We start from the raw sequence: 25,492 nt of genomic DNA, 5'->3' as shown, positions 1-25,492 counted from the left end.
GAAATGCGCGGCCGCTGCAGATGCGCGCAGCCCTCCCGCCCGGGCCCGCCGGGGCGCTCCCCAGGCTGCGGGCCGGGCCACCGAGGGCACACGCCGGCCTCGGCGGTGTCCACGCCGTCCACAGAGAAGCGAGTGTGACACCGGAGCAGGGCTGCCGAGGCCTTGCGCGCTGAGAGGGAAGCCGCACAAGTTTTCCCGGGTCTGTCTGATTTGAAAAGAACAGACTATTGCCAAGAGCAGGCTCCTCTGTTGGGGTTCCTCAGACCTAAAGGGCAGTGCTTGTGTTTTGCACCCCAGCTGGAAGATGCCTGTGTTTTAGGGTCAAGTGCAGGGTGCAAGCATTGCAGAGGAGAAGGGGGGTGGCTCGAAGGTGGGAGTAGGGTGTGTGGGGGACCCCCTGGGAGCTAAGTGCAGACTTGGGGAGGGGCTTTCTCCAGGAAGCTGAAACCCAAATGTTCAGGCACCCACTACAGATCCCCAGAAATTGCCCTGGAGGCGCCCTCATTTCTGCCACTCAGGGCCCAGCCCTGGCGTCTCCCCTCAGGAGTGTGCTGGGGGAGCGGGTTGTGAGGAGGGGCCTGCAGCCAGACTGCTGGATTTGAGTTCTGGTTGGGACGCCATAGCTCCCAGGCCTTGGGCTCCGTACTTTACCTCCCTGTTTCCCGATCCGTGGCATGAGGTTGATAATAGAACCAAACTTATCTCAGGCTTGTTGCAAAGATTCAATGAGTTAACGCACAGAAAGGACTTCACACAGCGCGTTGCCGTTCCCAAATGCTGCACAAATGCGAGCGCTTAGTATTCTTGTTGTTGTCACCAGTTTAGTTGATGACCTCATAACTTCTTGCCTGGATTGCTTCAGCTGCTTTCACACTGGGCTCCTTGCTCCAAATCAGGACACTCTTGTTCCAGCCTGTTCTCCAAGTTGCAACTGGAACGCTAGTTTTGGAAATAAAAATCTAAGCCTGTCATTCTTAACTTCCTTCAGAGGTTTTCTGTGGCTCTCAGGACAGAGCGCGGACTCCCTGGCATTTCATGACCCCGCCCTGTTTCCTCACTGGCCTCATCACCAAGCCTCTCCGGGTAGCCTCTGTCCAAGCTACCGAGTCTCAGCATCCGTCATCCCGCCGCCCTGCCTTGTTTGGTCAACTCCCGTGCATCCTTCCCTACTCGGCTGCAGGGACACCGCCCTCCAGTGAACTCCTGGTGTCCCCTCCCCAAGCTGACTGAGCTGCCCTGGCTTCATGCGGGCACCTTACCCTGCACAGGCCTTTCACATCACTGCACCGTCATCCACATAACAGTCTTTCCTGCCGAAGTGCCTTGAGAGAGGGATTGTGCATGTTGGTAAATGCTGGTTGAGTGGATAAATGAACATCAGTCAGGCAGATTTCACTCCTTTCCCTAAAAAGCAGAAACAAACATGGAGAGTGACAGAGAAGACCAAGCCAGTCTTTACATACACTACTGCACACTAAAAACGTTGGGCAATGTTAAGGAGTTAAAGGTTGGTCGAAAGAAATGTGACATACTAACCTGGAACCGTTTCAGGGGTATTTTTTTTTAAGTGGAAGGGGTCAGACTAACAATGGGGAGATCTAGTGGTTGGAACTCTTCCCTTACTTCCCTCATAAAAAGGTCAGATGTCTCAGGTTTGGTGGCGGGGGGTGGAGGTCCAGCTCTGTGAGGTGAGTCGGTTCAGCCGGTTTGGTCTGGAGGCGGAGGTGAAGGTCAGCACCTCCACGGGCGTTGTGCTCTTCCTTGGGTTGGAGTTTCCCCCAGAGTGTGCATTTCGGCTTGCCCTGGGATTGGTGTGATGACAACAGGAACTCTCCCATTATCAAAGTTGCTCTGTGTTTTGGGGCAATTCATTGTATTCTGCAGGGGCACCTCTGACCGAGGCAGCATTTCCAAGTGCTCCATTCCTGGGCTCCCAGGGGCCCAGCAGAGGGTGACAGGCTGGTGCCTGATGCTCTGGGGAAGCCTCGAGTCTGGGCCAAGGCTCCAGAGCAGCGGGTTTTGTACAGCTGAGAGAGCAAAAATGCTTTTTGCATTTTTAAAGGGCTATAAACAAATCAAAACATGGAGACATGTGAGAGAGAGCATGCTTAGAAAATCCTACCTAGTTCTTTCTAGAAAAATTTGCCAACTGCTCTCCTGGAGCTGAGACACTTGGTTTCGTTTTGCATGTCATCTTTGAGCGACTGGTAGTGGCTGCCTGGAGAGGTGGGTTGACTGTGAACCCATGGCTGGGCCCAGGATCAGTAGGAATGAGCGCTGTGATCAGGGTGTGGGGTTAGGAAGTGGTAGCAGACAAGCTTTTTTCTCACCATCTCTATTTCCATCACCATGACAGAGAGTATAAATAAAGGCAGAACTCCAGGACAGAGCGCACGAATTCAAAGTGATCCCTAGAAGGAGCCAGGAAATTTCTACCACAACAATAAACTGTCACCCCAGTTAACATTAGTCGCTTCCCTTTATCAAGTGTGCAATATGTATGTACATGAGGATCTCATTTAATCTTCGTAATATTTTTTCAGGAGGTATTTATTTTAATTAGGACTCAGTTCTGTTGCAACTGTCAATCTATTCTAAGTAAAAACAGAAACATTATTTTGACTGATAACTCTTTAGTCCAGAGGAAGATACTTCAGGTATGGCTGAATCTAGGGCTCAGGCATCGTTACCTGGACTTGATTTCTCTCCCACATTTCATGGTTTGCTTTCTGGAGTTGTCACCATTTTTAGTCCTCCCCCCCCCCCCCGCCCCGATTTATTATAGGATGGCTGTAAGAGCTCCAGACCTTACTTAGTCTGGGCTTTGAATCCAGCCAGAAAGAGGGAGCCTCTATGCTAGTATTGCTCACAGTGACTGGCTGTGGCTCACTGGCTTTGATTGGGTCCCAGGCCTGTTACTGTGGCTGGGGTTCCACACGTTACTAAGGCTCGGGCTTGGTTCCAGGTTTCATCCCTGAGCTGTCACCAGGAGATGGGCTAATGGAGTTTGGATTGCAAAGCAACAGACCTCCACCACAGTACTGTTAGCACCCCCACTTCATAGATGAGGGGAACAGGCTTAGGGGCACTCATTAGCTTGCCCCAGGACACATGGCCAGCAAACAGTGGAGTTCTGATTTGTAACCCACAATTTATGTACTTAGTAGAATTATCTGTGATCAGAACAATTTAAAGTGAGCTTTGCATGAAGCTCTATTCTTTTATTTCTAAAAATATAACAGACTAACTTCAAGAAATGTTAAGTACTGACTGGCTAGAAGATACGAGAAAAAAAGGAGATACAGACTTCTTTGGCTGGATTTTTACTCACTTATTCAATCAATATTTTTAAGCAGTTTCTACATGCTCAATATCGTGTTAGGCTCTTGGGATGTGGGGTGAATGAGGTCTAGCCCCTATCTTTAGGGAATTTATAGTCCAATGTGAAAGTGCAGGACATGATTAAGGGACAGGCTGACTGGAATGAGGGCAATGTGGGGGGAAGTGCACGAGCAGAGCCCTCTCAGCCGGGACAGTGACCTTCTGGTTTGTTTACCGATGTATCCCCAGTACAGTGCTTTGTGCGATAGTTAAGCAATAAATATTTCTTGAATACACTACTTGTTTTCATTGTGGTTAAATATACATAACATAAAAACTTCCACTTTAAATCATACGTTTAACTGCGGCATTAAGTACAGTAAGTGCATTCACACTGTTGTTCAGCTGTCGCCACCCTCTCCAGAATGTCTTCATCTTCCCAGGCTGAAACTCCACGCCCATTATACAAAAACTGTCCCTCTCCTCTGCCTCCCGGCCCTGGCAGCCGCCATTCACTCTGCTTCTGTCGCTGCGAGTGTGCTTACTCTCGGTACATCACGTAAGTGAAATCGTACCAGGCTTGTCCTTTTGTGACTGGCTTTTTCCACTTAGCACGATGTCTTCGAGGTTCGTTCATATCGCAGCATGTGTCAGATTTCCTTCCTTTGTAAAGTAATAATATTCCATTGTATGTATACCCTATTTTTTTTACCCATTCGTCTGTCGATGGGCACATGAGTTGCTTCCGCCTTTTGGCCACTGTGAAGAATACTGCTGTGAACACGGATGCACAAGTGTCCGTTCGAGTCTCCGCTTTCAGTTCTTTTGGGCCTGTATCCAGAAGTAGAATTGGGATAGCATAGGGTAATTTATGTTTAATTTTTTGAGGAACTGCCATACTTTTTGTTCTGCAGCTGTACCATCTTCCATACCCACCTGCAAAAGAGATGGATTCAAAATTTTCCACATCCTTGCCAACACTGGTTCCTTCTTTCTTTTTTTAAAAAATATATCTTTATTGATTTCAGAGAAAGGAAGGGAGAGGGAGAGAGAGAGAGAAACATCAATGATGAGAGTCACTGATTGGCTGCCTCCTGCACGCCCCCTGACTGGGGATGGAGCCCGCAACCTGGGCATGTGCCCTGACTGGGAATTGAACCCCGATCTCCTGGATCCTAGGCCTACGCTCAACCGCTGAGCCACGCCGGGCCAGGCAACACTGGTTGTTTTCAGTTTTTTAAACAGTAGCCATCCTAGTGGGTGTGAAATGCTTAATACATTCTGTTGGGATTGAATTGTGAGGGACAGTGGTAGAGTTTGAATTTCATTCAGAGAGCGTGAGTAGCTATTGCATGTTTGTTGAATGTGGCAATGGCATGATCAGAAAGATCCTGACCTTAGAGAGAAAGGGGAGAGGAGGAAGGCAGAAGAGAGGGAGGGGTTGCTTTAATTATCCAGGTGAAAGACCCAGTAGTCGTCTTCACCTCCATACACCCGAGGATATTCTTTATCACCACACTAAATGGCATTGGACTTGGGGAGGAAAGGTAAACATGGCACTGAGCTGTCTCAAGGTCAAGGATTCTTCAGACAAGTTGCCAGCTGTTGCTAATAATAACAATAATGATTGCAAACGGGTTTATGCGATTTCTCTAAACGAGGCAGTGTTCTAAATACGAAGTATTCATTCAGTCAATTCTGGTAAACTCTTTGAAGGGTTTATCAGTCAGGGTTCCCTAAGGAGCCAGATGACACACTCCAGGGGTATAACTGAGGAAGGTTTAATGAAGGCACTCTTCACAAAGATGTGGGCAAGGTTAAGGGGAGTCCCCAGGAGTGGCCAGCGATACACGCAGCCTCTGCTGCCCCAGGTGACGGGACAGGGCAGTTTCTGGAGTGGCGCTTTGGCGGAGGAGCACGGCTGCTGCCAGGCCGAGCGCTGGCAGGGAGCCCCGGGCGAATGAGCCTCCAACCCCGCTCTGCTCCACCTGTGATCTGCTGCCGCCTCCCACTCGGCCAAACCAACCAGGAGCCAGAGGGCGAGGCGGCCTGTTGATGGAGGGACTATACCTGCTGCAAAGGAGGCAGCCTCTGGGTCCCGCAGCGGAGTGCGGGAGGAAGGAGGGTGGGCCCCGAGGGGCCAGCAGGGAACCCGGCACCAGGGGCACCGTGCTGGCCTTCGTTTCACACCTGTGGGAGCCGAAGCATCCATATGACCTACCAAGGCGAGTAGCTAGCAAGTTGTGGAGCTGGGATTTGAACATGTTTTTTCTGTATGTTTAGTAGATCTGAAATGTTAGCTTTTCCCCAAACCTGTGTGTTTTTGATTCTTTGGGAATACTCTGATTTGTACAAACTTAGCTCAGCTGTCAAATGTATAAGTGATTGCTCAGAATTTCCTTTTTTTTCTAAGTAACACGAATTTCATAGGGATGTTTCATAGCTGTTTGGTTATGTTTAGATAAAAATGTTTTCTATGTAATTAATGGGGGTGACAATATGATCTTGAAACACATGGGAAAAAGATATAGGTTTGTTTTGTTTTGCTTGAAGTTGAAAGTTCCAAAGGAGTTGCCAGTGTAACCTGGTGGCTTAAACATTAGTGAGACCTTGGGCTGCGTTGGAAGAAGAGTGTTCAGGACAAGAAAGATGGCAGTTCCCCCTGTCCTGTCCTGCTGGAGGGAATGGAGAAAGCAGTGTCCAGGCCTGGCCGGCATGGCTCAGCTGTTGAGCATCAACCTAGGATCCAGGAGATCGAGGTTCGATTCCCGGCCAGGGCACATGCCCGGGTTTCGGGCTCCATCCCCAGCAGGGGATGTGCAGGAGGCAGCCGATCAATGACTCTCTCCCATCATTGATGTTTCTGTCTCTCTCTCTCTCTCTCTCCCTCTCCCTTCCTGTCTCTGAAATCAATAAAAAAAAAATATTTTTTAAAAAAGAAAGCAGTGTCCCGTGTGGGGGACGGAGCCTACCTCCCTTGAGGCATGGCCGAGGGGCTCTCTAGCTAGAAAAAGCTCTTGGGGGGCCAGATTATGATGGTCTCCAAATACATGAAGCCCTGCATCGGGGAAAAGAACTATTCTGGGGCCAGAACAAGGCCCACGGTGAAAGCGGATTGGGCTGCTTTGGACGGCCTCATATTTTCCACTCTAGGAGGTTGTGCAGCTGAGGCCATGGGTGAGAGATGTGGCTGAGGGCTTGCATTCGTTTCCTGTGGCTGCTGTAACAAATGACAACAAACTGGTGGCTTAAAATAACAGAAATTAATTTTCTCACCGATCTGGAGGCCGGAAGTCTGAAAGCAAGGTATCAGCAGGGCTAAGCTTCCTCCAGAGGCTCTGGGGGAGAAGTCTTTGCCTGCCTCTTCCAGCTTCTGGTGGCTGTTGGCATTTCTGGGCTCAAGGCTACATCACTCCTATCTCTTCGTGGTCACGTGGCCCCCTCTGCTCTGTGGATATCTTAATAGTACACTAGGCACTGGCTTTAGGGTCCACCTGAATAATCTGGGTTGATCTTATCTCACGATCCTTAATTACATCTGCAAAGACCCTTTTTCCAAATAAGGTCACATTCATCTGTTCCGGGGTTTAGGATGCAGACATATCTTTTGGGGGGCACCATTCACCCTACCACAGGGCTGAAAATTGTACCCTGCAGCCCTTGCGCCTCTGATCCTGTCGTGAAGCCCCTGGACTTGATTTGCCACCTGGATTCTAGGTTCCTTGATACAGTAGAGATTTTGTAAATGCTTTTGATTTGATTTACTGACATTTTATTCTAACTTTAAACAACAAAGCAAACAAAATACTTATAGTCCACCACTCCTGATTTCTGACATGAAGGGGTGAGTCAAAAACCAGTGTGATCCCTGCCTAGGCTGGAGGCTTTCTGTGCTTTGCTTTGTCCAATGGCCTTGGAGAAAATAAATGGGAGGAAGGGCAGCTGCTGGCCCCGTTCTGACTTCTCACCTGGGACTCTCCCAGCTTCTACTAAGACTGGAATTACTCAGAGGAAAGCTAGATGTTGGAGACTCTCGGGGAAAAAAAGCAGAAGCAGTGTAGGCTCAAGTTTCTAGGCTTTCAGGGGAGCATTGGCCTAGAAATATGGTTCATATGTGTTGCTGGCCCATCAGGGAGCCTCTTATGCATGTGTTTTCAATACTGAGTCCCAGTTCAGGGCCTATGTATATGGGGCACAGGAGGCAAGGCCAGGGGTAGTTTTGGCAATTACCTGGCTAATTTGATGATTATAACCCATCAAATGAGTACACCAAGAAAACCCACCCCGGGGTATAAATTATTCTGTTTGTTTGTCTGCACTGATCACGTTGACTGGGTAAGAGCCAAAATCTATTCCCTCTGTGAATGAAGAGGCCGTTGTAATTAAGGTGCATTTCTTTCCAGGGAGCAGCGAATTTGGGTTTCTCAGCCACTTTGCAGTTTGACTTCAAAGGAAAGAGGAAAGGAAAAAAAAAAGGGAAAATGTCCCTCCATTTTATTAGGTTATATATTCTGCTGCATAATTGTCTGTCTGGTTAATATTAACTGAATCTGTCGGCTTTGAAGGCTGTCCCTGGAATACTGTGATACTTACAGAATGTAGTCGCACCAGCGGAAGAAAATGGTTTGCCTTGCACAAGACCGCTGCATAATTTGTGAGGCCTAGTGCCAAATGAAAATGTGGAGCCCATGTTAAAAAATTAAGAATTTCTAGATGGTTCAGGAGAGTAGAGACCACATGTGGTGACCTCCCGAGCACCGGGCCTTGTGTGACTGCACATGTGACTTGCCCGTGAACTGGCGCCGGCCTTGCACCTTCTTACCTGTCTTCCTGACCTCCAGGGAGTGACCGGGACAGGTGGCTCTGCCTCAGTTGGAGCAGTGTCTTCTGTAGGGGCAAGGACACAGCCAGCAGGCTGGACATCTCTTGTTGGCTCCTCCGTGTCCTTTCTCTTCCCTTGTCTACCTGGCTCAGTGCCCTGGGAGGTTGATCTCTGTCATTGGCGTCAATGGCCATCTTTGTCTTCTGATTTCTGGCATAATTCCACCACAGGTGGGTGCAGCGCACTGTTGGGAGAGTGGGAGGAGGGGAGGTAGGTGTTTATTTTCCCGTTTCCCCCTGCTGGGTGGCATGGGGCAGAATGGCTTCATCTGTGTGCAAAAGTCACAGCTCCTGCCACCCTCTCTGGGTGACGACTTCTGCTGCCTTTGTCCCGCATGAGCCTTCATTGCTTCCCTAAGCCCATTACCGCTGTCTTCCCAATGTCCTCTTCAATAGGACTCCTCAGTAGGATCAGATAGCACCTTTCGGTGAGGCCGGGCAACCTGGGAGCAGTGTGTCCACGTCGCAGTGGTGGGAACATGTGCCTGGGAGTCAGGCATTTGGATTCTCTGGTATAACTTTGGGAAGGTCATCTCATCTGTAAAATGAGGATCATGATGGTTCTCCACATCTAGGGTTGTTTTGAGCACGAAGTGGGATCATGCTTAGCCTGGTGCCTGGTAGAGAGTAAGTGCTCAAAGAGCATAGTCGCTTTTACCATGAGTTCTATGGAGCGTCCCAGTTGAGGGGAGACACAATCTACTTTGTCTCTGATCTGAACTCAGGCCCTTACAGACCTAGGCTACACTGATGATTATCATTTTTTCATTGTTTCACTGTTGTTTTGGGTGTTATTTCTATGTTCTCAACTAGATTGTACTGTTCTGAAGATCGGGGATTCTGTCTTATAATTTTTGAGGGTACTAATCTAAGTTCGCAACCTAGTAGTTAGAACATTGTTAAGTGGTCAAGAAATATGTCTTGGCTAAATATAAGGTGACCATATAATTTGTTGTTCACAGGGGGACGCTTTTGGGAGTGAGAGAGGAGTATTTTTTAATAATTACACCAAATCAAGAGTCACAATCAGGGACTCTCCTAGGTGAACAGGAACATATAGTCACACTAAGTGAGACCTAAAACAGTTTTCCAGTTATGTTTAAGAGTTTGCCAGCCTACCCTCTTTTGTATCAGTCTGCCTTTGGTGTATGAGATAAAAACATGAGATTTAAAGAACATAGAAAAAATATGCTTAACTTTTCTAATAGATTGTGGACCTGAACTTGAGGCAACGAGTCAGGGCTTCTTATACAGACAAAGCCCGGCTTTGCTACCTTACCATCTTCTATTACTCTAGCAACCTACCTGCCAAACTCCCTTCTGTACCTGCCTGTTCCCCTGGGCAGAATCCTGACTATTGTCCTTGCAATAGTGACCATTTGTGTTCAGAAGGTGGCAAAAACAGATTTATGTGCATATATTTTTATGACCAACTCTGTCTGTATTTCTGGTTACCTAGGTGACATTTCCAAGAGAATGTGTGCAAATCTGCTATTAAAGCAAAGATGAAATGGAAACTATTTTTAAGCCCTTCTATACCTTTCCTCTTCTCAACCCAGACCATTTAATTGGTTGATTTTTTTCTGTTTCTATTGTTGGAAGGCCATGTATAACTTCCTTCCTCTAGTTCTAATTTGGGGACTGGTTAACTTTTTGAAAATCCACATAATAAGTCAGTACCTACATCATTCAGAATTACTGCATCTGTATTGAGAGTCTACTTGTTTGGTTAGTTGATAGCAGTTGTTTTACTTACAGCTTGTCCAAGCCAAACTTAGGCAAAGGTTGTTTTTGGTATAAGAAAAAAGAATGCCACTTCTTTGCTGTGCAGCCTCCTGGAGCTTGTATCTTAAAATGACGACTGAGCAATGACTCATGGGCTGTAGTGAAGGGTGAGAACATGTCAGCCTGAGGTACAGCGTCCTGCATGTTGCTGCTGCGGCTGCTCTTTAATATCCAAGGTATAAGTGCATCACCCTTCAGAAAATAATTCCATACAAGATATGCAAATACTCGAATTTACTAAAGAGATAAATTAGGAGGATCATTATTTTCTTTAAATTTTATTTTATAAACATTTCAGAGAATTTCTTTCAATAGTGAACACCCTTAGGTGTATTCATAGTAGAATTGAAATGAAAAATCTCTAGTTGACCCCCACACTTTTAGGCACATAATTATAGTGTTATCACCCATAATTCAAAGGCAGTAATTGTTAATATTTGGGATATTTTCTTTCTTTATTTTTATGTGAAGATTTTTGTAAAGATTTATGTAAAGACATACGTGATACATATCTCTGTAGTGTTATGTAAGGGATCTTGAACATTTATCTGACCATTGAATGCACTGGAAGGGGAAATATTTAGCCTAATTCAGTGTTAGGGATAGGGCCTGAAATACTGCAGATAGTATCTGAGATGATTAAGTTGGATTCCGTGGCAAGTTTGAGAGGAGAGGTGAACTTGACTCTGTTGTTATTTAAAATTGTGTAATATTGGGATGCCGCCCCGGCCAGCGTTCCTTCAGTTCTCACTCTTTCGTGTTGTTGTTCTGTTTTGATAAGTAGGTTTATCACTTACCATTTAGATCTATCATTTGACAAGTGAGGCAGATCGCTGCACCTTTGCCCTGGAGTTTGTCCCCCTGCCCTTGAGGACAGAGCAAGGGGCAAGAAGCAGTCGGGCAGGTGGACGCTCACATGGGCGCGCACATACTGGCCTCGTTAGACATGTGATCTAACATCCCTGGTAGGACATGTACAGGGAGAGCTCTTGGATGGGCTTTTGCTCTGCGAGCTGTTGGAAGGGGAGGATTGGGCAGTGGGAAGTCGTGATGTTGAGTCCCCAGCTCACACTTTGGAAGAAATTGTGGCCATTTCCCTGCGAGGCTGAAGAGAACAGTGGGAAGCAGAGTCAGTTCTGGCCTCTGCGGTTGCCTGGGAAAGCAGCGGAAGACTGTGCCTTGTATTTTCCTAGTCCAGTTATTTAAAGAATGTGTTCCCAGGTCTTTCTTGGGCACTGTTCCCTTCACATACTCACCCCCACCGTTATAAAAGTAAGGCGTTATGAAATAAAAGCTACACAATATAGGAAAGTAGGAAAAAGTCACCCATAGTTCAAACATTCGAAGACAACCGGAGTCAACAGTTTTCACTATTTTTAATTTTTTTTCTTTTTTTAATTCTCACCCAAAGATATGTTTTTTTCATTGATTCTCGGGAGAGAGAACATCAATCAGTTGCCTCCCGTAAAATAATGAAAAATGGCCCTGACCGGGGATCGAACCTGCAACCTGGCCATGTGCCCTGACCAGGACTCAAACCTCGACCCTTCTGTGCACAAGATGATGCTCTAACCACCGAGCCACACTGGCCAGGGCCATTTTTCATTATTTTTATAGAGAGATTTTTTTTTCTTATTTACACAGTCACATTTATATATAATTTAAAAATTTTTTCATTTAACCATATGCCCTAAACTGTGATATTGTGATATCATAAGAAATATGTATTTGGTCTTGTCTCCACAGAGCACCTAAAACCCCTGGAATTTCTGAGTGATAGGGGATAAGAGGAACATCTTTTCTTATTCATAATAAGCCCCTTTCAACTCTTTCTGAATTTACCCTGATGAGGTGACATGTGATGGAGCTTGGTTGCCAGAGGAACCAACTGTGTGATTAGAGGGTTGGAACTTTTAGGTACCCCAGCCCCCAACCTCCAGGGAGGAGAGAGGGACTAGAGCTTGAATTCAGTCCCCGGTGGCCAAGGCTTTAATCAATCACGACTCCATCATGAAGCCTCCATAAAAATTCTAAGCAGTGGCATTTGGAGCGCTTCCAGGTTGCTGAATACATCGAGGTGCTGTACTCTTACAAGAAGAATTACATTTTATTTTATATTCTTTGTAGACAATGCTTAACTGGGCATATAATAGTCCATTGAATGGATATACCTCCATGTACTTAGCTATTCCATTACTGGTCATTTGGTCAAAACTATAAATAATTCTTTTGCTATATATAAGATTATATCCTAGGATATATTTCTAGTGTGCTTAATAGATTGATGTTTTGAACATTTAAAGAAACTTCACTCATTCCATTTGCTTTTTTTTTTTTTTTTTTTCAATATGTCTTTATTGATTTCAGGGAGAGAAAGGGAGAGGGAGAGAGAAAGATAGAAACATCAATGCCGCGCAAGCCAGGCATGTGCCCTGACCGGGAATCGAACCTTGATCTCCTGGATCATAGGTCGATGCTCAACCACTGAGCCATACCGGCTGGGCTCCACTTGTTTTCTAAATGGATTAAAGCAGCTTATGTTCTGTGACTGTGCCCGTCGCATCTTCTTTTCCCTTGCCTTGGATGGCATCACTTTGCAGCAATTTGGTAACCGCAAATACTTCATTTTCATTTATATTTCTTTGATTACTAGTGAGGCTGAGCATTTCTTCTTCACGGCATATACTAATTGCATTTCATCTTTTCCTAATTTCCTGTCACATGTTCTTCTCATCAGTTAAAATTAAGATTTTCATTTTATTTTTTCAAGTTACATTTCAGGAGAAAGATACACAGAGGAAAACCTTTCCTGGCCTGTCTCTACTCCCAGGCCTTCCAGGTGGCCAGTGTTGAAGGCCCAGGGCGTGTCTCCCCACCTTTCCCCTTGTTGTGTGTACAAATACACATCTGTCTAAAGACACAAAGGGGTTCATTTGTACTGCCAACTTGCTTTGTTTTTTACTTAAAATATAGATCATGGGCATAAGATCCTTAATAACATATAATGAAATGTCTTTGGCCACATTTGCTACAATTATTTCCCCAGTGTATTGCTTGCCCATCGACATAGTTTTAGATTGTCAAGTGAGCAAAAGTTCCGCTAGAATTTCTTCTGCTTATAGGACACCCTGCTCTGATCTTTCACAGGGTTTGATAAACACTCAGCCCTGTTTTCTAATGGCTTTGAAAAAATTCTTAACTTAAAAAAAACCCATATTATTATTTAATCCAACTGAAAATATTCTTAACTTAAAAAAAAATTATTATTTAATCCAACTATAATTTATTTTGGTGTAAGGAGGAAATGAGGATCTAAACTGATTGTTTTTGTTCTTTTTTGTTTTGTTAATTTTCACCTGAGGATATTTTTTCCCATTGATTTATTTTTTTTAGAGAGAGAGTGGAAGGAAGGAAGGGAAGGGGGAGAGAGAGAAAGAGCGAGAGATTGATGTGAGACACGTCGATTGGTTGCCTTTTGACTGGGAATCGAACTTGCAACCCTCAGGTGTGTGGGCCAACACTGTAACCTCCGGGCCACAGCTGTCAGGGCTCTTTTTCTTCTTTAACTTACTAATCAACTGTCCCATCACCCTTTACTGAAAGGCACTTAAAAAAAAACTTTCCATAAAGCAAGTGACCCCTCTTATTTATGCATTTTCCTTCAACTATCAACTAGTGATACTATAATCAGAAAGGACGGAAGGAAGATTATTTTTCCTAAGGACGGGAGATTTCACATTTACCTGGAATTAGGTCACACTAGGAAAAACCCAGTCCCCCGGGACCTCGATCTTCTCCCTGAAACTTGACCGTCACGATGCTGCTGCAGGTGTGGTCTGGGGCAGGGGTGCAGTGGGAGGAGGGCGCCCACTAACGATTTCCCGTCCGCCGTCACTGCGTTGCCACGAGGTGCTGGGTAAAAAAGTGTAACCCCATTTTACAGGTGAAGAAGCCAAGCAAACCTCAGTGGTTCGCTCAGGGTTATTCCTGCTTTGCAGCCCGATAGTTAATTATTTTCCATTATTCCGTCCGTTGTTCTGGTCCTGCTTGCGGGTCCCTTTTATAGTGATGCGTCTCTGAAACGTCAAGCCCGGCTGGCTGGCTTGGTCGCCGTGTCGGGCATCTCAGGAAGGTCACACTGAGTGTCGGGCCTAGAAACCGGGGCTCTTTCGGGACCATGATTATTATTATTTTTCAACAAACATTTGTGGTGCCTGCCCTGTCCGAGGCTGGCGCCAGATGCCGTGGGAAAGGCGGGGGGAGCCCCTGTCCTCAGTGGAGTTACCCTTACTCCCTTAGCAGTGCTCTAGCCGCTTTTGCTACAGCGAGTCCTTCACGAAAGGTGACCGGTGTTTTCTGTTGCGCTCACTCCATGGTCTTGAAACCCCAGGGAGAGGGGACGATGCTTTGTATGGAGCAAGTCCAGTGGGTCGAGTGCACAGGATGCCGTACCCTGTTCAAGGCACTTCTGTGAGGTACTTAAAATACCCGAGGACCTGACTGCTGTATATTTTATAAGCTAAGATGAGCCTGCCGATCTGTAGCATCAACGTCTCCTGTTTCTAAACATACTTTTCGGCCCCAGCGTCTCTTCCTTGGGACATTTAGGTTACTCATTTGGTCAGCCAGGATCTAAAAATAAACTTAGAAACTTGGAGAGGTTTTTTTTTCTTCTTGGCTGATTAATGTGTGTTTTTGTGTATCCCAAACTGCGCTGTGTAACTGTTTACTTCTGCATTATGTATAGCTCTTAGCAACCAGCAGTGGAAAGGAAAGCTAAGAGCACAGGCAGTCCCTGGCTGAGCCGCGGGACCGGCCAGCCGAAGCCTCAGAGAATTCTCCTTCCCTCCCCCGTCCTACACTCCGCGGCCCTGGATTCCGCCCGCTGGCCTCAAGTTCCTGCTTTTTGCCTTCTCTGCTGGTGGCCAAGTGGGGACCAGAAGGTGGGACAGGAAGGACCCCTCCTGCCCCTACCCTTGCCACTCTCGGTTCTCTTTGCTGGTCGGTGTGGGTGGGGAGAGGGAAAGGAGGGCAGGCTTTGGCCACACTGATGTCTTGGCGCCGGTGACAGTCCTGTAGGGTCAGAAGCACTGAGACGCTATGTCTTATTTGGAACTCGGAATGTGTTTCCATAAAGGAAGGTCACACGTTGTATCTGGGCTGCGCGGGATCCACAGGAGAAGACTGATTCCTCAAGTGCTCCGGGGTTAGGGCGGCTCTTTTAGGGTGATACACGTCGGTGCTTAGAACACTGTTGTTCAGGGACAATACATTCTAGATTCTAAAGATTCCAGGTTAGGAAAAAACTTAGAACATGATCAGCATGCAAGTCAGGGGACAGAGACCTTGGGAATTTAGATTTCGCTCTTTGGTTATTGCCTTTTAGCTAAGAACGCACAAGCAAATTAACACAGATAGGTGCTTCAAACGTGTTCCCCCAAATGTATTAAGACGGGGCATACAGGAGTCCTGAGGAAGTCTTAATACATTTGGGGGAACACATTTGAAGTATAGATCTGTGAACATTTTTTTTTTTTGCTGTGGAAATAGACTTTTTTAAAACAAAAAGATCTTTGAAAGGTGATTTATGTCATTTTTCTTTAGCAAAAGCAGTTTGTGTGTGTGTGTGTTTCTTTTAAAGGCAGGAAGCATAGATCAGCAGTTCAGAATAATTAAATAATACTCAGAAATGGGCAAAGTCTGTACAATTGAATGTGCAATTTTCACAGAAGGGACAAAACAGTTAAAGAATAAAAGCCGCAGCCTCTGGGTGAGTTTTCCCCCACCTCGGACGGGGTGGGCCTGCTCGAGCAGGAAGCCCGTGATCACAGGGCAGTGGTTGAGTGGTGAGGGAGGCTCTGGATTTGGCTTAGTGCGTCCTTCATGCTGAAAGCCAGGCTGGCCTGTGGACGCTCTCGGACTCGACGGCAGCTGCGCCTTTTGCGGGCACCCGCACTGCCCCCGCCGCACGGGAACGAGGGGCTGCAGTCGTAGCCAGGGCCGTAGAGAGCCGCTGCAGAGTGGCCAAGCTTCCAGGGTTGGAGACAGAGAGGAGAGGCCTTGGAAGCTGGCGTGTCAGCCCCGGTACGTGGAATTCTCCAGTCTGAGGTGTCAGTGAGGGACCCAAGAGGAAAGGGGCACTGTACAGGGTGAGGGCGGGAACAGCGTGTCCGCTTTCATGGGCCACCAGATCAACACTGTCATGCACCACCCACGGCTCAGGCTGCCTGTCAAAGAGGATTTTAACTGTACTGATACCCACTTGTTGGCAGTTCTGTACCTACTGTGTAATATACATATATATATTAGTTGATAATTTAATCAATTGGTCATGTGGCCTCTGCTCAGTGGCCTCTCTTTTCCCTCCCTGTCTTCTTCTGTCGCTTCATTTTACACATGGCCCCTCAGTGGCCGGCCCAAAGGCTTCGGTCTGAGATCTCAGTATCTCTTGGTTCAGACTCATAAGTGAGAGTTTCCTATCACTCCAGCTTGTCGAGCCAGGCCACAGAGCCATTGGAGCCTGGCCAGCAAAATAACCAGCTGCCTTTGGGTTGGCTGCTCATCCCAAGTCCGTTGGTGGCTGCTTTGTGCACAGGCTCCTCCAGCACCGTTTTCCCAAGCAAGGGACTGTGGGCAAGGAAGCAGGTGCTGCAATGGCAAGTTGCTCACAGCAGGAGCTCTGGTGCAAGCTCGTTTCATACTTTCGTACTTTTACAGTTAAGAACTTTAAAACTTTTTCTATCTTTATGAAATCTCAAAAGAACCTGTCAAGACTCTTCAGGTTGCACATGATAGAAACCTAATTCAAAGGGGCTTAGAAAAAAATCGAACTAATTAGTTCCTGTAACTGTAATGGCAAAGGCTTGGGATGGTAGTTAGATACGTAGCAGGAGCTAGAGGAGCAGCGAGGCCTGGGGGAGGGCAAGAACACATCTCATCAGGGGATCATGAAATGCTGCCCCAGAGGCGCTGTCACAGGAAATGGGCCTCGGGGCAGTTGAAGTGCCTTGTAGGCAGGGTAGTCCAGTGATTAGGAGCATGGGCTCTGGAGTCTGACTTTCTAAGTTTGAATCCTGGTGGTGGCTTGCTAGCTGTGTGACTATGAGCAAGTCAACCCTTCTGAGCCTTTATTTGTTAAATAAAAATAATGACAGTACCCAGCTCACAATGTTGGGGAGATGAAATGGATTAATGCATGTGAAACTATTAGAGCTATGCTTAGCCCATAGTAAGCATTCAATAAGTGATTAATATCACTTAGTTACTAATACTATTTTAACTGACAGAGACACTGATAGGGTGTCTTTGGGGAGAGGAGAGGAGAGGTGGCAATCTTGTTGAGGACACGTGTGAACAGTGGGGGAGACACAGCATGCAATGTGTGAACAGCTGTGTGGTTTGTTTGGGGCCCAGTTCGCCAAGGCTCTGTTTCTCTGAGTTTGTATTTTTTAAGGAGTCTCCTCTTGCAAGAGGCTTCCCAAAATGCACTTCAAAGCAGAATAGAAGCATATCCTGGCCTGCCTACGAACATGTCCCTCATTGTACATGGGTCCACTGGCCTTCTGGTTTATCAGTTAGTGTCTTGAGCATTTGGTTGGCATGAGTCAGTCTCCTGGAGTCACATCACCCCGATGGAACTGATAAAATCAAATTCCTGAATGTGCAGAGCTGAAGACCAGGCCTGGGACCTGTGGTAACCCCTCAGAGGCGTAGGCATTGTGAAGCCCAGCTGAAAACAGAACTCGCTCCCCCTCTCTCTCCCCTCCCTTTGCCCTTGCCTTTAAACTTTCACAACATGACAAGCTGAGCCTCAAACATCTGGTGGGACTGGGCAGAGCCTGGCATACGGAAGGAAGAGGGTCATTAAATGCTTCTTAAACAAATGAAGGGTACTCGCTGCTGGTGATGTGATGGGCAGTGGACTGAGGCAGGTGGGATCGTGCCCTGGAAGCAAGGGGCTGGGTTCTGGTCCCTTCTCCTACTTGCTATGTGCCTTTGGACAAGTCCCTTAACTGAGCCTCAGATGCTTTATCTGTGCAATCAAGATAAAATCTTCACTTACTGAAATCAGAAGATGGCTGAATGCCCTCTTGGTGTCATCTCTTCTGACCCTAACACTTATGATCTAATAAGATGATTCCCCACAAGGGTTGAGGATATTATGGCACAAAATGTTTCCACCAAGTGGAATCCAGGGGAAGCTGCAGGGTAGATTCTGCCCTCACTTGCCCTCCAGTGGTTTCATGTTTGCTTTCCTTGTTGCCCCCGTTTGAAAAGTAAGCTAGGTTGTTTGGGTGGAGTGTTATTAATGGTTGGGAAAATAGATGGACACAGTTCTTATGTATTATCCACTGTGCCCGTCACAACACTGAGCATATAAAAGGTGCTTATAAACACTTGTTAAACTGGATTGGCTGTTATTGCCTAGTAATCAATTCAAACTGTTTTCTTATGCAAGGCGTTTGCTAAACCTACAGAATAGGAATAATAGGGCAAACACACATAACAAAACTGGTTATTTTGAAGAGCAGAGGAGGCATTTTAAGGGCTATTAGTTCTGTTCCAGAGTTGCATTTGTCTAATGACTCATGTTAGTTTATTCTGAGATGTTTCAGTATTTTGAAATTATCACCCTGTCCCCCAACTGCATGAGATAGAAAGAAAATTAAAACACTGATTTTGTTCTACAACTCAGGCTCCCTCGGCCCCACTTTCAGGGGTGAGGGGCGTTCATCCTGCCAAGTTGTCCCCGTGATTTGGATGCGTGCCGCTCCCATCTTTCCTCTGCCCTTTCTTCAGTGGAGCATCCATTTCTTGTCCGAGCCCCATGTGGGAATCTCTTTAGCTGGCCAGTAAATGGACAACCTATTCTTAGATGTGCATGAATTCTAGAAGTTCTCATTTTAGATACACAGAAGCCAAGCAAAACACACACAAAAGCACCGCACTGCCCCTTGTTTGTGGCGCCCTAGAACGAGGTTACGGCTGTGACACACTCTGTCTTCCTCTGTGAACTCGGAGCCTGGCCACCTGGGCCCAAGGCCACCCCTCTGCACAGCCGCTGCTGCTCAGGACCCGGCGTGTCCCCCTGGGCTCGGTGGCCTTCGCACAGAAGGAGAATGCTGTTAGTCACCGTCTGGATGAAAGGTGCAGGCTAAGGGCCTGCAGACATGATCTGTTTGACCTACAGTGTTTTTGAGACTTTAAACATTTATCAACCTAAAAAAGAAAACAGGAGATATCTCATAAAAATGTGGACTTCAGGCCTCTCTTGAAAACCCATGAAATCATAATACCGTAAACCTGGGCCCAGCTCGCACGCGGCAGCCGTCGGTGAGCTGAGCAGCGCCCGCTCTCTTTGGGGGGGACACGTGCGACTCCTTCGCTGGAATCTGTTCTTCCTTCTGTCACGCCACCTGCTTCCCTCGCCCACAGACCTGCCGGCCGGCCCCTCTAAGTATTTGCATTTTCCTTTTTTCGGTGGTAAAACATACATAACAAAATTTACCATTTTGACCATCTTTAAGTGCATATTTCAGTGGTATTGTGCCACCACCACCGCCATCCATCTCCAAAACGCTTGCATCTTCCCCAGTTGAAGCCACTCGTTAGATAGCTTCTCATGCCCACTCCCCCCCCAGCCCCTTGCAGTCCCCATTCTGCTTTCCGTCTATGAATTTACCGTAGGTACCTCATATAAGTGGAGTCAGACAATATTTGTCCTTTGATGCCTGGCTTATTTGACTTAGCAGAAAACCTTCAAGCTTCATCCATATTGTAGCATGTGTCTCAATTTTCTTCCGTTTTAAGGCTGAATAATAGCCCATTGTATTTTGTTTATCCAGTCATTTGCCAGTGGACGTGTAGGCTGCTTCCACCTTTTGGTGTGCGAGTCCCCTAAGCATTTGTATTTTTGGACAAGTTCCTTGACAGTTTCCTAGCTGTGCCCTTGTGAGAAAGCTTTGCTTCCTTTCACTGGTCTCCCGAAGGGGAAGCACCCCAGGGCCGGGCTTCAGCTTAATGAACTTCTTTGGGAATCACTGAAGAACCTTCTTCAAGACATCTCATGAAAAAGACTTAGTTCTTTAAAACTGCAAAACCTAGTTACCATGGGATTTTCAAAAGTTAATATCTCATTAATGAAAATATTGGGAAGTCACATTTTGTGATTTATTCGATCTTGAATTTAGTTGTGAAAAGCTCCTGTTTGAGAAAGAGATGTGCGGTGTGTTCGGTTGTGTTGATCCCAGTGAAGCTCGCTCATGGTGCCTCGGTGTGCTGTGTATGCTAACGAGGACTTTTTCCTGTAGGTATTGATAACGGGAAATGCAAAAATGGTTTAGATTTTATTTCTGAATTTTTAGTTTGCATTAAGTTAGGAAGAGTATGATTTTTAAAAACGGAGTGCTGAATGAAAAGGTCGCTTTATTGCTTTTATCACTTAGGAGTTTCCAAGGGTTTTAGGAGCGCTGTGCCAGGAACAGGACAAAGAACGAATCTATATTTCTTCTTATAAATCACAATGTCATAGAGCAGAACAAGGCAGTGGAAATAGTACAGGATGGGGAGACCGATGTATTTAAATCATAGCCCCACTACTTATTTGAGAAGCGCTATGCAAGCCACTTACCTTTTCTGATCTGAAGTTTCCTTTTATATGAAATGAGCACAATATCTGTCATACGGAGCTGCTGTGAGGTTCACATAGGATGATTTACATAAAGCATCTGGCAGGGTGCCTGACACAGACCAAGTGTTCATTTAATGTTATCTCTCACTTCCCTTTTAAACAGAGCTGACTTCATGTAAGTGGATTTGCAAATTTCTTTGTGATTTTCATAGAATTTAAAAGTAATAACTGTATGGCCAATGTTGAGATTATTAGCCAATCTGAGCATTACCCAAGTTTTGTATTTTAAGAATGACTTTTTATAGGTGTGATCGATCATTTTGGAACTGCTATAGCAAATGCCTATTTTTTTTTTTTTTTCCATCATGAAGGGGACCTTGAGGGCAATATGCTAAGCGAAATAAATTAAACAGAGAAAGAAAAATATTGTATTTTCTCACTTATATGCAGAATCTAAAAAATCTGAACTCATAGAAACGAATAGTAGATTTGTGGTTGCCAGGGACTAAAAGGGGACAAGTGGGTGAAGGGAAGGTATGTGGGATGGGTAAATGTGGTCAAAGAGTATATAGTTTCAGGTGTAACATGAATATAAGTTCTGGAGATGTAATATGCATCATGGTGGGGATAGTTAACAATACTGTATTGTATATTTGAAAGTTGCTAAGGGAATAAATCTTAAAAAGTTCTTACCACATATACACAAATGGGAACTATATGAGGTGATGGATGTGTTAAATAACCTTATTGTGGTAATTGTTTGCAATATATAGTCACACCAAGTCACCATAATGTACACCTTAAACTTACACAGTGTTATGTGTCAGTTATATCTCAATAAAACTGGAAGAAATAAAAAAGATAGCCTTATAATCCGGGAGCCATCACATCCATGCTCCAGGTAGAAAAGACTCTACCCTCTTAAGGATCCTCATTCAAATCCCAACCTCTGTTTTGTTTTTGTTTGCTTTTTAAATCTCACAATATAAATGATCTGTAAAGAAGGTTTGGGAAATGCAAATATTTTTAATCGGACACTTTGCCAACTGGTAATATAGATAGGAGATAATGGATATGTTGGCAGCCAGAAATCTCTCTCAACTCCCTGAACTCGTTTAACCACCCCTTTCATGATGGGAATGCATTTCCTATTATCCAACCAAAATCGTCAGTCACACTGAAAAGAGTCACTCTTGAAGAACTAAAGAGTAGTTCTTTCTAGAGCACCTAGGGTAGTTCTTTAACTCATGGGAATTTAGGGAAGTTGTTCCTTTATACAAGTAGTAAGTTGTTTGTGTCTTCTGTCTGGCAGGGTGCGAAACTCTGAGGATAGAGCCATGAGTAAGACAGGCTCAGTCCCTTCTCTCCTAATTACAGTCCTGTGGTGGAGCAGAGAGATACATGAATTAAAGAAGCACATAAAAGTATGAAGAATTCAAATGGTGATGACAAGGAATGATGTGTCTTAGGTACAGTAAAGAAATTCTCTTGGTCATAGAGTTAGGGAAAGTTCCTGACTGCACAGATGAGTTGAAATTTGATGGATGAGTGGGAAGTACTTAGTTGGAGGCGATGTGTGGGCAAGTAGCATTCCAGAAATACCAGGCATTCCAGAAAGAGGGGATACTACAGAGCAAGCCAGTGGTGGGAGGAGCATGGGAAAAGGCTAGTGTGGCTGTAGCTCTGGGAGCAAGAGGAAGCATTTAGAAATGAGACTACAGAGGGGCGCAGGGACTAGCCGCTTGGGGAGGTGCCAGTCAGGTTGAGGATTTTGGCCCTCCCAAAGAGCAGCGAGCAGCAGTTGAGTTTTAAAGTGGGGGTGGGGTTTAGGGGGCAAAATGGTCATATTTGCTCTTTGAAAAGATTTCTCTATTAGAGGATGGATTGGACTGGATTGAATAGTGGCAGGTAGGCCAGATGGGAATCCAAGCAAGAGACGGCTGTCCAGGATGGGGACAATTGTGGGTGTGGGGAGAAGTATGTGCAGTCAGGAGTACAAATGTAGGTCTTAGAGCCGCCTGACTTGTGAGGGCTGACGGAGATCCAGATGTGTCTTTCTGAGGCACAGAATTTCATTTTTATATATGGAAGAGAAAGCAGTTACATTAGATTTAATGGTAGTAACGGGGTTCCATTCGAGAGGTTTGTTTCATCTCAAAATAACCCAGGCTTCACCAGATCTGGGTTGGGGTGAGCTTTGGTCCTGGTTTGGCCTTAGTGCAGTATTAGCGATTTCATATTTTTTTCTAATTCTGAACTCTGGGACTTTGATAAAATGTACCCCAAAGACCTGTATGCCCTTGTACATGCAAATAAGAGATGCTTAGGTGACTTTTCCCTTGCCTTTATGAGTTTTATTAGCTTTCTTCACTTACCAGAATTTGAGAATTAAAGAATTGAGAGGTTTCAAGTTAAACGTGGTCCCCAAAAACAATATTTCTTCCTGACTCTCCCCCATGCTGTAAGTGCCAGGAAGTGTCAGAAAAAGGCTTGAGCAGCTTAACCCACAAGGACAAAGAGAGTAAGCAGGGAAGAGATGACTGCGTCAAAGAGATGCCAACAAGATTTTTAGATATGGAAAGCAGATGGGTAGATGATAACCCAGCTGATTTTTGTCGCAAAACCCCAGAAAGGCTCAGATACTGGTGATAGTAGCTACATCTCAACGTGGGATTGATGGTAGGATTAGTTTAAAGAGGATCCCCTCCCTCGACTCGTGATGCTGGGCAAGAACGCTTCCTCTCCTTTGCATGGTTTATTGTCTATAGAGGGTAAACTGGGGATTTCCCAGACTGCAGGCCAAGCCAACAGATATTTGGCAATGCTTGGAGATGTTTTTTTGTCACAACTTGGCAGCAGTTTGCTGCTGGCATCTACTGGGTAGATGCCAGAGATTCTGCTGAATGTTCTACAATGTACAGGACAGCCCCCACAACAAAAATTTATCTGGCCCGAAGTGTCAGTAGTGCTGAGGTTTAGAAACTCTGAGTTGGGGGAAAATCTGAGGTGAGACTCGCTGCCTCCTCAACCTGTGCAAACATGTGCATACACATGCCCTGCAGGAGATGGGACAGTCTGTCGGGAAGCTGGCTAACACGGAGAAAGATACTGGCAGCTGAAAATCCACCGACCACATGGCAGGTCCCTGCTGATCACCCAGTGAGTTTCACCCACTCTCCCAGAACATCCATGCTTTTTGAGACTGTCTTGAATATGAACAGGGAACCAAGTCTCACCAGATAGTTGAGGAGTCTCTTCATGAAAAGTGGAGCTAAAAATGAAGGGAAAAAAGGAGGAATTTAGAAGAAAAATACAGAATGAAGGCAAAAGAAGAAAGCATTAAAAAAACTTGATTGTAATATCTCTAAAGAGATAAGAGATGTTATTACACTCCTTAAGCTAGAACAGTGTACTATTAACAAGGATATTGAGAAAACAAAATAAGTTATTGGAGATTAAAAATATGGCAGTAGAAATAAAAATGAAGTCTGGAAAGTAAAGTTGAGGAACTCTTAGAAAGTAGAACAGAAAGACCAAGAGATGGGAAAATAGGAGAGAAAAAACAGCAGTGGAGGCAAGTCCAAGAGGTTGACATCCAACTAGTAGAAATGTTAAGGAGCGTGGAAGGAGGGAACTCAGAAGAGAAAATATACAAGAAAAATTCCCCCAAAGGTATAAGTTTCCAGATTAAAGGCTTGCTGAGTTCCCAGTACAAGAGATGCATATCATCATGAAATCTTCTACCAAGAATAAAGAAAAGTGTAATGAGCTACCAGAGAGAAAAAGAAATCAGTTTCATAGGGGCACTAGACTTTCCAACAGAAACACTAGAAGATAGAAGATAATGAAGTGTTGCCCTCAACATTTGGGGGGGAAATTATTTCCACTTAGAAACTTACTTCCTCCCTCCCTCCCTCCCTCCCTCCCTCCCTTCCTTCCTTCTTTCCTTCCTTCCCTCTCTCCCTCCCTCCCTTCCTCCCCCCTCCCTCCCTCCCTCCCTCCCCCTCTCCCCTATCCCTTCTTTCCTTCTACCTACCTATTTTTTTTTGCCCACATTTTAAAAGTCAAGATAGATATAGTTCATTTACCATAAATTCACCCACTTAAAAGTGTACATCACCAGGCACTTTTCATCTATTCAGAAAGTTGTGTAAGAATCACCACTATCTAATTCCACAAAGCTTTCACCATTTCAAAAAGAAACCTTTAGTGCTCGCTTCGGCAGCACATATACCAAAAAGAAACCTTTATAATCTACATTCTGCAGAACTTCAGGCAAGTGTTAAAGCAGACTAAAGGCGTTTTCAAGTTACATGACCGAAGGAAATTACCTCCTCGGGACCTTATCTTGGGAACATGCTAGGGGATGTGCTCTATCAGAAAGGACTATAAATCAAGAGAGAGGAAGACATGGGGCGCAGGCCCAGGGCAAGGCCCGCGCAGTAAAGAGAAGTGCACTTTATCTGCCGTGTACATCCGACCCGGAGAGCTTGGGCAGATTGTGGCAGGAGGGTGGAGCACTCGGAGAAGGATGTCGCTAAGGAAAGCAGACCAATGTGATATCTGCAGTGAGGGAAGTTTGAGTTTCGTGTGAGTTTTCAGGACACATGAGTGAAAGCTGTGTAGAAAATTAAGTAAATGGAAAATGAGGCAAAAACAAAGGAAAAGAGCAAGAAAGGAAATCTCTTCTGACTGTGCATCTAGCTACAGAGCTTTCGTTCTGTGCCTGGACTCTTGTGTGTGCATATAGTCATTTATTTAACCCTCACGGCAACCTCACGGAGTAGGTGTGAACACTGTTGTTACTTTACAGATGTAAAAAATGATGCACAAAGTCGCATAGATGGTACCTGTTGAGGCAGGATTTGAACCAAG

General features: G+C 45.5%; 1 protein-coding gene across 2 annotated transcripts in view; it reads left to right on the top strand.

Annotated features, from left to right (window-relative positions):
- The window catches only part of NCALD (neurocalcin delta), a 204,036-nt gene that overhangs the window by 764 nt on the left and 177,780 nt on the right, over positions 1–25,492 (top strand). The gene's annotated exons all lie outside the window — the stretch shown is intronic.

The sequence above is a fragment of the Miniopterus schreibersii genome (genome assembly GCF_964146895.1).
Source record: "Miniopterus schreibersii genome assembly, chromosome: 17".
In the NCBI taxonomy this organism is placed as follows: domain Eukaryota; kingdom Metazoa; phylum Chordata; class Mammalia; order Chiroptera; family Miniopteridae; genus Miniopterus; species Miniopterus schreibersii.
The sequence above is the reverse complement of the archived record's forward strand: the minus strand, read 5'-3'. Positions and strand labels throughout refer to the sequence as shown.